The following is a 13749-nucleotide window of genomic DNA, read 5'->3' as shown; positions in this document are numbered from 1 at the left end:
AAAAACAACAAAGAAATTAGATTGCTGGCATTTTTCCCATTTTCAAGATCATTTTGTTTTTTTATGACCCCTTGGACTGATGTTTCACTGGTTTGTAGTAAATTCATAAAGCAGAATACTTTTCTCCTAAATATCTAAATTCGTAAATAAAGCAACAGCGATTATTATTTTAAAACAACAAAGTATTTTAATTAATAAAATTATTTTAATAAAATACTTTTTAATTTTAAAATTTAAAATTTTAATAGTTGGAAACAAGTAGAATCAATTGCAGTTTCAGTAAAAAGTCAGTGCTTTTAAAATAGTAACACTTTTTATCAGTTAAAAATTTCCTTTTCCTTCTAAAAGATCATCTTTACAAAGCTGTTCAGTAATTGAAGTCACTGGGATATTTTACCTTCGAGAAAAATTTATGATGAACAGAGATGCACTATGTAATAATAAAAGACATTGTAGTACATTACTTCAGGCTAAATTGTAATGTCCTTCCTGTGGAATTACAAATTCTACCTCAAGCAGTGAATCATCCTTTTCTTCCTTTGGCAATTTAGTGTATTACACTAACCAGGCTGCATTAGTGTGTAGTTTGCCATGTAAAATAACCTCAGACAATCTTTCCAAAAATTATAACGTAAGTAATACCTGCAGATCCATCAGCCCAGTTCCCATAAATTAGAATAGTAGATGGAAAAATTTCTTCTTAAAACTTCTTCTTTAATGAAATATAGTATTTCATAACAATTCTAGCTAGAACGCAACATTTTTAGAATTGAAAACATATTAACAAGCTCTTTTGTGACTGAAACCAAGTCCAGTCTGTAGCAAGACACTAGGTTTGAGGCACAGTTCTGTTATTTGCTATATGACTTGGGCTAAGTTATTTACATTTTCTGCTCTTCAGTGTTGTCATGCATAGCATAGGGATAATATACCTCACATCACAGCAATTACATATGCTTAGTTAGATCATGCATTCAGAACACTTGACAAGGGGGTTTCGCATTCACAAGACACGGTGAAATGCCAACTATTGTTATTTTCTATGTCTCCCTTTGTTACTGCCATGAAGTCCATCCACTCTCTGCTTAAAAGCCAGTACTTGGGAGACCCAAGTTGGTAGGAAGAAAATCAGGTTTATTCAATGATCAACATCCTGAGAAGATGGAAGAAGCTACTATCTCCCCCAAATAGATAATCTTGGGGGAAATAGACATGCCAAGGAGTATGGGAGGGAACTGAGGTACAGTAGGAAAAGGACAAAAAGGCAGAGTAGAGTCTCCATCATTTATGGTCTGCATCTTTTTTATATTCTCTGGCCAGAACATCACAGTAAAGCTTGACCTCCTAAGATTAGTCCCTATATTTCTTTAGACAAACATTACATATCTGCAAGTTAAAAATCACAGGTGTTTATATGCTTTGTTTATGTTCAGTACCAGAATTAGGAAGGAAGTTACACATTCTGATACTATTTGAAGGTTGTCAGATATTCTCGGTTTTGTAAATTTAAGAAAGATTATTTAGCAATTAATAACTTAATCCTTTACATATGGCTTTTCTTTAAATTTAGAATGTTTGCCAAATTGAAGGGGAGTCAAAGGACAACAAAGACCAAAGCCAGCTACTGTTACACTTTCATTTGACCCCCCCATTATATAAAATTCTCTTTTTTTTCTTCTGAGAGTTTAAATGCTTCTTTTTAAATGTAGTCTAATCTATTTGTATAATACACCATCTAAGCTATTTTTTTCTTTAAAAGAAGGGTTGTCTTAAATGTCTGTAGAGTGATTCATTTTTTGCGTGTAATTTCTCTTCATTCTTCACATATAATTCTAATTAACATTAACTGGAATTTTACAAATTCGTCAGACATGGAATTTACACTTCTAATATTAGGAGCAAGAACATATGAGACCGTTATGCCTATGGTCACTGCTCACTACATCTTTTTGCAAATAAGTGTTAAAAACCAGATGCTGAAGAATTTTATAAATTTTAATTCTAATACATACTGTAATTATTCTGATATTCCTATTTTAATATCATCTAGATTAAGCAAATGATAAATCCAGCTCAGGGTAAAGCTGATCATCTATTATCTTTGAATGAAAAGTCAGAAACTATTGTTGCATCTGGGGGAAGCTCTGGGAGAGGCTAGGGCTCCACCCACTGTAATGACCCTCCCCCTCTCTGGGTTCTTGCCCTCAATCAGGCAAAGAATGAAGAAATGGTGCTCTTAGTGGAAAATGGAGGAGTCAAGACCGATGTGGTGCAAAGTGAAAGTTTATTTAAAGTGTGGCAAATGCAGAGGAAGAAGAAGAAAAGTTATTTTAATAGCAAAGTGGACTGCAAGATAGGTGAGCATCCTCCTCGGGAAGCCAACTGGGTTTTGGGTGTACTTCATACTTACATGTGCCTAAGCTGGTTTCTAAAAATAAGTGTTTCACGGGTGTAATCCAGGCAAATCAGGTGTTATCCTTTGTTTCTGGGAAGGGGACAGGTCAGTTGGACATTTCTTAAGCATGCAGTAAATGTGAGTAACATTTTCAAAAAGGGTACATCTATCAAGCATAGATAGAGTCCATTTCTCAAGCACATAGTATGCAGAGAAGCATATGATGATTTTATAATTTCAGTTATCTGGGTCTTTCCCTGTTTTGTTTTGTTTTGCCTATGCTCCTCTAACCTGCCCCTACATTAATTTAAGGAATGAAACTTAATTGGAAAAGGTTTATTTGACCTCATTCCTTGTTTTAAAAATTCCATTGGATGTATTTGCTATTTGCATAATTCCTGGTCTACTGCCTATTTTGCCTTCCTTTTGTTTCTATTTTTATATAAGTATGACTCTACTTTTCTACAAAATTTCACTTTTCCAATTTTACTAATTTGATCAAAACCTTTTCGCTATCCCACTAACAAATGTCAGATTAAGTCTAGACTTCTAAAACAAAGTTCATGTCATCTGACAGCCTAATTTCTCTTAACGTTTCTATTTGTCTGCAGTGGTGACTTTAGCTGTGTTGATTTCAACCTTCCCTATTTCCTGTGAGACATTACCTTTAATAAAGTCTTGAATTCTGCATATTATGTGAAGTTTTTTTTTTTTAATTTTCCATCCTATATTTTTCTTGAAGGACATCTAAGAATATATGCTAAATATCTACTTAGAACTTAATATCACATTATTCACAGTAGTTTAATATTAACAAATTTGAGTGTTGATAGTGTATTAAGTTCTTTACTTTTGGATTGCCTTGATCTCTTAAGTGTTTTTGGTTTCATTTGTAGTGCTCAGGATTGAACCCTGGGCCTTTCACATGCTAAGTATGGAATCTTTTACTGAGTTCTATCTCCAGCCCTATTACATTCTTCAGTTGTATTCTAATTTTCTTATAGTTTTCTTTAATATAGAGAAAAAATGTCTAGATCCTTTGAAAGTAAGCAATAAAACTTTTGTAGTATTCACTCCATTTAACCCAAATGCAAAGAATAAGAAAGACAAAATTGATGTCCTGTGGTTTTTGCATTCTACTAGGAAATTAGATAAAGGCATATCTAATTGACTACACAATTATTACTTAATTACCTTCGTAATGTATGTTATGGAGTACAAAATGTAATGTAAATATTCTTTCAATCAATACATTCTTATTATAATTCTATGGTATGCTTGGCACTATATCCTATGTTCTGGATTAAATAAAAGGAAATAAAACTTTTGGTGATTAAATGAAAGGATCTCTCCATCCAGTAAAAAAATTTAAAACTTGGTAATAATTAATTAACAAAGAAATAAATAATAACTTTTAGGGAAGTGATAAATGATGAAGTAAAGAATATTAAGATGAAGAGAGAGAATAATTAGGGAAGGGAATGTAGAGTGTTGGGTTCTTTTTATTAGGTATTCATGAAAGTCCTCTTGTAGAAGGTGTCATTTGTTTAGACACCCAAATGATAAGGAAGGATAACACACACTTCGAATAGGGAAGGACATTCCAGATGGAGGAAATAACGATATTCTACTTAGCAACAAGCACATTTTCTTATGCATATTAGGAAGGCAATAAGCATTGATTGCTTTGCAGCTGTGCCTTTTTCTTTTTTGCAGATGTGCACTTCTTTAAGAGGATGAACATCTAAAATATTGCCAGACAATGAGTTAAAAAAAGTTCATGAGAATCTCACAAATACAGTTCTATAACTGGATGAAGAATACTTGGAGAAAGCTCTGAAATATTTAATGCCCAGGTGATTCTAATATTAGATAAATTTGTACTGCATCACTGTATATTATAAATTATATTTCATTCATTTATCCAGTTCTAAATACAACATATGAAAGAATTAAAAACAAAGAAAATAGCTATTCTTATATGAATTATGTGTAGTACTAGTGATGTGATTTTAACCAGTTGTTTCACTTTTATTATTTTGGTACCGGGAATCAAACTCAGGACCTCATGCTTGCCAGACAGGCACTTTGCCACTGAACTATATCCCCAGCCCTATTTCCCTTCTAAGATTCTCATTTTCTTGTTATAAATGAAAGTAATTACTCATTTCTGTTCTACCTCCCTTACCAGATGGCTGTGAAGATTAAATGAGATAATAAATGTGCAAGATGTATACTCCACAAAAGTTAATACCCAAACATAAATTAATTTTATTTGAAACAAGATGGATTTTCATAAAATTTAGAAATAGTTTCTACAGAGAGTTACATTATGTATTAACTGTCTAGTAATACCAGGATTCTTTTGTGCACTGTGTACATAGCAACACAATAAAAGGAAAAAAAACTTCCTTTTCTGGGACTTATATTCTAGTGGGGAAGTCAAACAAGAAATAAGTAAAATAATGTGATAATAATATGTCAAATAGTGATAAGTGTTTTAGAGAAAATTAAAGGAGAGAAAGAGGATGAAATATGTTCCAATGGGAATAAGTTTTTCAACTTTAAATAAGATGGCCTAGAAGATAGGTAATATTAGCAATACATTTCTAGAAGGTTCAGAAGTCCATCCATCCTGATCAACTTAAACTCTGGGGCCTTCTTGAAATCATATCTATCTGGTAAATGAAAATAGCAGTACTTTTTGCTAGATAATACACTACATGACATTTCAGTGCCCTTATAGCACCTTTGCCTAATAGCAAAGCTCCATCAGCGGTCTCACTTTCTAACAGAACCTAGGTAGGTGTCCTACCTGAATTCAAAGCAAACGTAGCAGCTTAGCTCTCTAAAGTAGTTGAAAACAAGCTCTTCCTGAGCAAGGTCATTACCAACAGGCCCACCCAAAATCATAAACTACCCTAATTAGTGAAGGCATATTCCAGCCAAAAAACTCCTGTAAAAGCCACAAATTTGACTGCCTCCACAAATGTGTAAGTACCAATGTAAGAACTGAAGAATTATGAAGACTCATGAAATCAGGACACCTCAAAAAAAAAAAAAAAGGTAGAATAATAAACATTAAAGAAAAGAAAATCTAAAATGAAAGAGAAAAAAATTCAGAATAATCTTCTTTTAAAAAGTCAGGCGAATTTTAAAAACAATATGGGAAAAATTAAATGACCTTTGGCAAAGAATGTTTGAATAACACAAGAAGTCTAAGGACAGAAAAAATAAAACTATATAGAATTCTTAGAGATTTAAAAAGTGCAATTAATGCAATGACAAACTGTGGAATGATTCAATAGCCAGTTTGATCAGACTGAAGAATCAGTGACTTCAAAGAGAAAACATTTAAAATTTCCCCATTAGAAGATCAAAAAGGAAAGAAGATGACAAAGAAAGGAGAAAGCTTGTGGAGCAACACCAAAACACTGAAACTATCCAATATAGACATCCCAGGCAGAAAAGAAAAAAGGGCCAACATATATGTAAAGGATGAAAAAGTCCTTGATCTAAACAAAGAAGCCAACATCTAGATATGAGAATTGCAGAGTTCACCAACTACATTTAATCCAGGGAGTTCACCAAAGCATGTAATAGTCAAACTACTAAAGCTAAAAAAAAGAGAGAGAGAGAGAGAAACATCATGAAGCACCAAGAGAAGGGATACAAAGTATACAAAATGGTTCTATTACACCTATTAACCAATTTCTCAGCAGAAATTCTGCAGGGCAAGAGAGGAAGGGATAATATATTCAAAGTGTTGAAAGGAAGAACTACCAAAGAAAAATATACCTTGCAAGGCTAACCTTCAGAAATAAAGGAGAGATTTTGAGCACGACTGCACACGTCTGTAATCCTAGCACTTGGAAGGCTGAGGCAGGAGGATCACTGGGAGTTCAAGACCAGTCTGGGCTATAAAATGAGTTGCAACCAGCCTAGAATACAGAGCAAGAGCTTGTCTCAGAAAGAAGAAGAAGGAGGAGGAAGAGAAGGAGGAGGAGGAGCAAGAGGGAGAGTGGAAGGGAGGGGAGGAGGGTAGGGGGAAGTGGAGAAGGAGAAGGAGGAAGGAAAGGTACATTCCCAAACACAGATTAAGGGAATCATCACCCTAGGCCTCCCTTACAAGAAATACCAAAGCGGGGGGGGGGGGGACTGCGGATTTAGCTCAGCGGCACAGCGCCTGCCTGGCAAGCGTGAGGTCGTGAGTTCGATTCCTGGTACTGGGAAAAAAAAAAAAGAAATAGCAAAGAGTATTCTTCAAGGTAAAATAAAAGGATGCTAACTAACAAATGAAAACTCAGGTAAAAATGTGTTCAAACTCACAAAATTCTAATCCTAAAATAGTAGTGTATAAAACACTTCTAACTTGAGCATGAAAGCAAAAATGCAAAAATATTAAATTATACATGCAGCTAATTTTCAATAGACATATTACAAAAATATGCAAATTGTGATATCAATAACAAAAATATTCATATGAATGAGGGAAAATATAAATTTTTGCATATAATAAAAATTAAGTGGCTATCAGCCTAATATATATATATATATATATATATATATATATATATATATAAAATGCAAGGCTTTTATTAACAAAAATCCTGTAGTAGAGAATGGAATCAAAGCATATTACTACAAAAAGTTAAAGTTCAAAGAAAGACAGGAAAGGCAAAAGAGGAAGGAATGAAAGGACAAAAACATAAAGCAGATGGGCACAGTAAATGTTACCTATTTATAGTTCATTTAAATCTGTTGGATTAAATTCTCCAATCAAAAGACATAGAATATCCAAATAGAACATTTAAAAGGTCCTACTGTATGTTGGTTATAAGAGATAATAGATTTAAGGACATGCCCAGGCTAAAAGCAAAGTGCTCAGAGATGTTCCATGCTGACCTGGCCATGGTTGCGCACACCTGTAATCTCAGCACTGAAGAGGCTGAGACTGGTTGATTGCCAAGAAATTCAAGGCCAGCCTGGGCTACACAGCAAGTTCAAAGCCAGGCTGCACTACATAGTATGACCCTGTCTCAAAAAAAAAAAAAAAAAACCAGAAGATATTCTATGCAAATGATAAACAAAATGAGCAAGACTGACTAAAGGTGTATCAGAGAAAATAAACTTTAAGTCTAAAACTGTTAAAATAGACAAAGAATATCATAATATGAGGATATAAGGATTAACTAATCAAAAGCATATGACAATTAGTAGTATGTATGTATCCAGTATTGGTGCAAACAGATATATAAATATTAAAATAAAGCATAAAAAAGGAATTAAAGAATACACAAAATATGAAAAGGTATTCCTACTTCATGGATTTGAAGAATTAATATTGTTTATGTGTCCCTAATATCTAAATGTATCCCTGTCAAATTCCAATTATGTTTTTAAAGAAATAGGATAAAAATCCTAAAACTTACTTTAAAGTATAAAAGGTCTTGCATAGCAGTGGCTGCTCAAAAATAAAGACGGTTGTATCATACTGCCTGATTTCAACATATACGACAATGCTACAGTAATAAAAACATGATACTGGCATGCAATCAGACATATAGAACAACATAACACAACAGAATATCTGTAAACATATTCCCATGTTTATGATCAATTGATTTGCTACAGAGGTATCATGAATAGTTGCAAAATGGCAGTATCTTCAATAAGTGATGTAAAAACTGGATTTTCATACGTAGAAGAATGAAATTGTGCACTTGGCTCATAGTATATAAAAACCCAATTCAAAATTGATTAAACACTTCAATTGAAGACCTAAAATGTAAAACTATTGGAATACATGTAAAGGAAAAATTTAACAATGGTCTGTGCAATGCCTTTCTTTTGATATGTTTCCAAAAGCACAGGCAACAAAAGCAAAATAAGATGGAATAGATCAAACTGAAAATTTTCTATTTGTACATCGCAATGGACACATTTAACAAAGTGAAGGGATAATGTATAAGATAGGAAAAAATATTTTCCTGATTAGGAAAATAGGATAATGTATAAAATAGGAAAAAATATTTTCCTGATTAGGAGTTAACACTAAAATCTTAAAGGAAATAAAACAACTAACTCAAGAGCAAGACAAAAAAAATTCAACTTAAAAGTTGGCAAAGGATTTCAGTAGACATTTCTTAAAGATGGATACACAGCTATCAAAAAGGTTTTTAAAAAATGATCAGCACATTTTATCTTCATGTAAATGCAAAAAAAGCTATAGTGAGATATCACATCCCACATACTAGAATGACAATTATCAAAACAAAAAAGGTAACAAGTGTTGGTAAGGATGTGCAGAAAAGGGAATCTCTGCATACTTTTGCTAGGTCCCTGTAAAGATTATCTAAATGGATGGAAACACATTATGTGTTTGAGTAGATGAGCTGAAATAACCTGAGTTAATTTTTAAAAACTATTGAACTTACGTATCTATCTGTTTGTCTGTCTAGACTATGTATGCATATAGTTGTCATTCCAAATCTTTTGAAGGATGAAGCAGAAGACATAAAGATGAAATATGAGCATTCCTGATGACAATTAATGCTTATGGACTATTTACTATCATCTGTGGACAGGAAAAATGTGCAAGTATTTTAAACTATCTGCTTATAATACCTATGGAATTGTGCAGCTATCATCCTTATTTTACTGATGAAGAAACTAATAGCCACAATTTAGCCAAGATTTTATATCTGTGAAATTAGAGAGTTGGGATTTTTTGGGAGGAGTTGGTTTTTTGAGGCAGGGTCTTGCTATGTACTCCAGGTGGGCCTTGAAAGCATTACGTAGCCCATGTGTTCCTCAAACTCATGATCTTTCAGCTTCAGCATGTTAAGAGCAGGGATTACAGGTATATGCCACCAAGCCCATCTGAAAGCCAGGACTTGAAGCAAGATATGTCTGATTCCTCAGCTGGATCTTGGACTATAAAAATATAATCTGAGTATATGATAAGACATATGCAAATTATACATGGTCTATGTGTATTTTAATGATATTTATTAAAAGCGTAAATATACATCTAGTTTTCTAAGATCTATTGTCATTAACACTTGTATAGATCATTATCAATGAATCCCATACTTTCTCTAAAAATTAAAATTGACATTTTCTTTCAGATGAAAAACTAAGGAATATAACAATGTTCTCTTTTGTTATGCTAAAATCCTATTCACCGCTCTCAGTCAAGTGTTAGCCCCTAATCCTCCTCTTCAACATGTACAGAAACTTGCTTATAGAGGTCTGCCTTCAATGATTTTTTTATAGAGTTATAAACTGTACAGATTTTATACTTTACTGTTCTCTAATATAATTATTTCTATTCAGTGTATCTCCTTAAATAGATACTAACATTCTTAGAGGTAAAAAAATAGATGTTTTATGCTCCACTATATAAAACATTTACACATAGAGAAATTTTAGTCGAATAAGTATCTATTGAGAAGAGTACTTGATATTATAGAAGTTGTTCAGAAGAGTGTCAAAGTCTGATGATTCTTGAGGCAAAATTCAATGAAGTACAAAAGCATCACAATATAATTTCACACAACACTTTTCCAGACATAACAAGAGTGACTTTGGTGATATTTTAATTTTATTAGAAATATAATTGGGAATTACAAACATTTTCAAATCACAAAGAGTATTTTAGCACCTGTTAGTGTAACTTGGAAATTCATGAACTTACTATGTTCATGATCCAGATGTAGCTAATGTATTTACCAAGAGAAGTAATTCTCAAAATAGCTAGGAAATCTCTCTTTGCTGGAACCAAATGAAAAAATAATTAATCTGATGACACTTAAAGACATTTTTCAAAGAAGTTTGTGAATAATTTTGAACATTTTCAAAAGCCATTTCTTGAGCCTGTACCAAAGAGCAAGCACCATTTCCTAGATCAGGGTGAGTTATTAATACAAGTTGTATGCATAATATATCATTTTGTTGTGGAATAAGTGCATAAAATAGTGTAAAACTATTAAAACATCATAATTATAATATTTCAACTGTAAGCAGAAAAGAGTGAATTCAGACAAAATTAGAAGTCCATGTTTAATAACTATTCTTTTGATTGTTTCATTATATCAAAGTAAAGATGTCAAGAAAAATATATTTTATACTTAAGTCTTTATGTAGGTTTTAGTTAAGCAATGAAAAATGATAGGCTTCACTAGATTTGATAGTCAAGCCATCCTTTTAAATTCCCAGAGTTGGCCCATGGATGGAAGTCATGCCCAAAGACAGAAAATCACATTCACTCAGATCCAACTTCTTCTTCTCATCATCCACTAATTAATTTTTCTAATTAAACATTTTTATTTCCCCACCCCCTACCCTCTCTATCTTTACTTCTATAGCCATTGTTCTATTAATCCATACTGATATATCCTGCAAAACTATCTCCCAAAATTGATAGATGGATAAGCTCCTTCTATAACAAAGTGCATCTGAAGAAATTTATGACCCCAAAATGAGAATTCAAAATAATTCTAAGTGGTATCCTACAAAGAGACAATGAAGTTAAGAATCTCAAAAGTTTAATAGAATGAATGTACCAGGCCGTGTGGACAGTTATGCAGAAGGGCATAAAAGAAAATCAACAATAGGAAGATAATATAATGACAAGACTGGATCAAAATATTTCAGCAATAACTTTCAATGTGGGGGCTGGGGATTTAGCTCAGTGGCACACTGCCTGCCTAGCAAGTGCAAGGTTGCGAGTTCGGTTTCCGGTACCGGAAAAAAACAAAACAAAACAAAACAAAAAAAACCTTTCAATGTGAATTTTCTCAATTCTATGAAAAAGACACAGGTTGGCAGAATGGATTTAGAAAAAAATTAAACAGTATGCTATATACAAGAAACACATTTATAGATAAAGAAATTCATAAACTAAGAATTGAAGGCTGGAAAATAATATTCCATGCCACAGGAACCTGAAAACGAACAAGAGTAGTTGTACTATTTTCCGACAAAGTGGACTTGAAATCAAAATTCATCAAAACAGACAAAGTAATTACATATTATTTAAGGGAACCATTCGATAGGATAACAATTATAAACATGTGCACCAAACACTAGCAAACTTAAGTTCATTAAACAAATACTATTGGACATAAGATAAGCATCAGAATAATTATAATGTATGACTTTAATACTCCACTGTCACAAATAGATCAATTAGACAAAAAGTCAAGAAATACATATCAGAGTTGAACCAAATCTTCAATTAAATGCACTTGATATCTACATTGTTGCATCCAGCAACAACACAATACACATTTTTCTCAGCAGCACATGGAACATTTCTCAGAATAGGACACACATAGTAGCAAATAAAACATGCCTAAATAAATGCAAAATAAATAAAATTACCCCATGGTATTACTACATAGCAGTTTAATGAATCTAGAAATAAATGGCAAAAGAAACCACAGAAATTGTGCAAACATATAGAAATGAAACAATGCATTCTTGAATAATCAATAAGTCAGAATAAATCAAGGCAGAAATTAAACAGTTCTAGAATCAAATGATAATGCCTGTACAATAAATCAAAAGTCATAGAACACAATGAAGGAAGGTCTACAAATGAAACTTATAGTTTTGAATGCCAATATCAGAAAAACAGAAAAAGTACAAATAAATAATTTAATGATGTACCTCAAGTTCTAGAAAAACATGAACATTTCAAATCCAATGCTTGTACAATGAAGGGAATTATGAAGATCAGAGCAGATATTAATGAAATTTAAACTAAAAAATGCAAAGAATTAACGTGTTGAAGAGCGATTTCTTTGCAAGAATAAATGAAACAAACACTTACCAACCTTACAAAACAAAAGAAAGACTCAAATCAATGCAAGAAGAAATGAAACAGATCCGATCATAGCAGATACCAAAGAAATGCAGAAGATTGTCAATGAGTATTTCAAAAACTTGTACTTCAATAAATTAGAGAATTTTGAAGACATGGATAGATTGTTAGATATATGTGTATTATCAAAACTGAACCAAAAAGATATAAAAATTACCTGAGTAAGCCAATAACAGCCAATAAAATTAAAGTACTACCAGAAACCTACCGAGAAAAGCCCAAGACCTGATAGCTTCGGCTGAATTGTATAAGAACTTCAGAGAAGATACAACGCCAATACTCCTAAAACTCTTAAATGAAATGTAAAGGGATGGAGTACTCCCAAAATCATTCTTGGAAGCTAGAATTACCCTGAATCCAAAACAAGACAAGAACCAAATCAAAAAAGAAAATCACAGGCCGATCTCTTTAATGAACATAGATGCAAAAATCCTCAAACAGATACTAGCTATCAGAATAAAATGAATCATATAAAAGATTATACATCATGACCAAGTAGGCTTCATCTCAGAGATGTAAAGAAAGTTCAGTTTTACAAATCAGTAAATGCAGTACATTCCATAAATAGAAGCAAGGAAAAAAAATCATGTAATCATCTCAAAAGATGAAAAAAAAACCTTCGGCAAAATTCAAAAGACACCGACGATAAAATCATTGAAGAAAATAAATATATAAAGACCTTATTGTGAAATCATGATAGGCTCTACAGAAATCCAGAAGATTACCTATACCTACTTTGAAAACTTGTATTCTAATAAAATGGAAAACACAGAAGGAAATGGGCAGATTCCTAGATATATATGAATTACCAAAGCTGAATTAAGAAGATATAAAAATCTTAAAGAAACCAATATCAATCAGTGAAATAAAAGATTTAATTAAAAACCTATGAACAAAGAAAAGCACAGGCCTTGATGGATTCACCACTGGATTTTACAAGAAATTTAGAAAAGACCTAAACCAATGCTTCTCAAATTCTTTAATGAAATTGAAAGGGAAGAAATATCCCTTGATTCATTCCTGGAAGCCAGCATTACCCAGATAACAAAACTGGAGAAGGATCCAACTAAGAAAGAGAATTACAGGCCAGTCTCCCTAATGAACACAGGTGCAAAAATCCTTAATAAGATAGTGGCAAACAGAATGCAGCAACTCATCAAGATTATACACCATGACCAAGTGGCATTCATCCCACGGGTTACAGGGATGGTTCAATATACATAATTCAATAAATCTAGTATACTATATTAACAGAGCCAAGGACAGATTCATAAAACCAATAGATGAAGAAAATGGTTTTGACAAAGTCCAGCACCATTCATGAAAAAAACCCCTACAGAAAATTGGGATACGTGGTCTTTATCTCAAATTAATAAAAGTCATCTATGACAAACCAATAGCCAGCATCATACTAAATGGACAGAAACTGAAAGTTTTCACTCTAAAATCTGGAACAAGACAAGAA

This window comes from Chinchilla lanigera, unplaced genomic scaffold (assembly GCF_000276665.1).
Source record: "Chinchilla lanigera isolate Chin_1 unplaced genomic scaffold, ChiLan1.0 scaffold00170, whole genome shotgun sequence".
Classification (NCBI taxonomy): domain Eukaryota; kingdom Metazoa; phylum Chordata; class Mammalia; order Rodentia; family Chinchillidae; genus Chinchilla; species Chinchilla lanigera.
The sequence above is the reverse complement of the archived record's forward strand: the minus strand, read 5'-3'. Positions refer to the sequence as shown.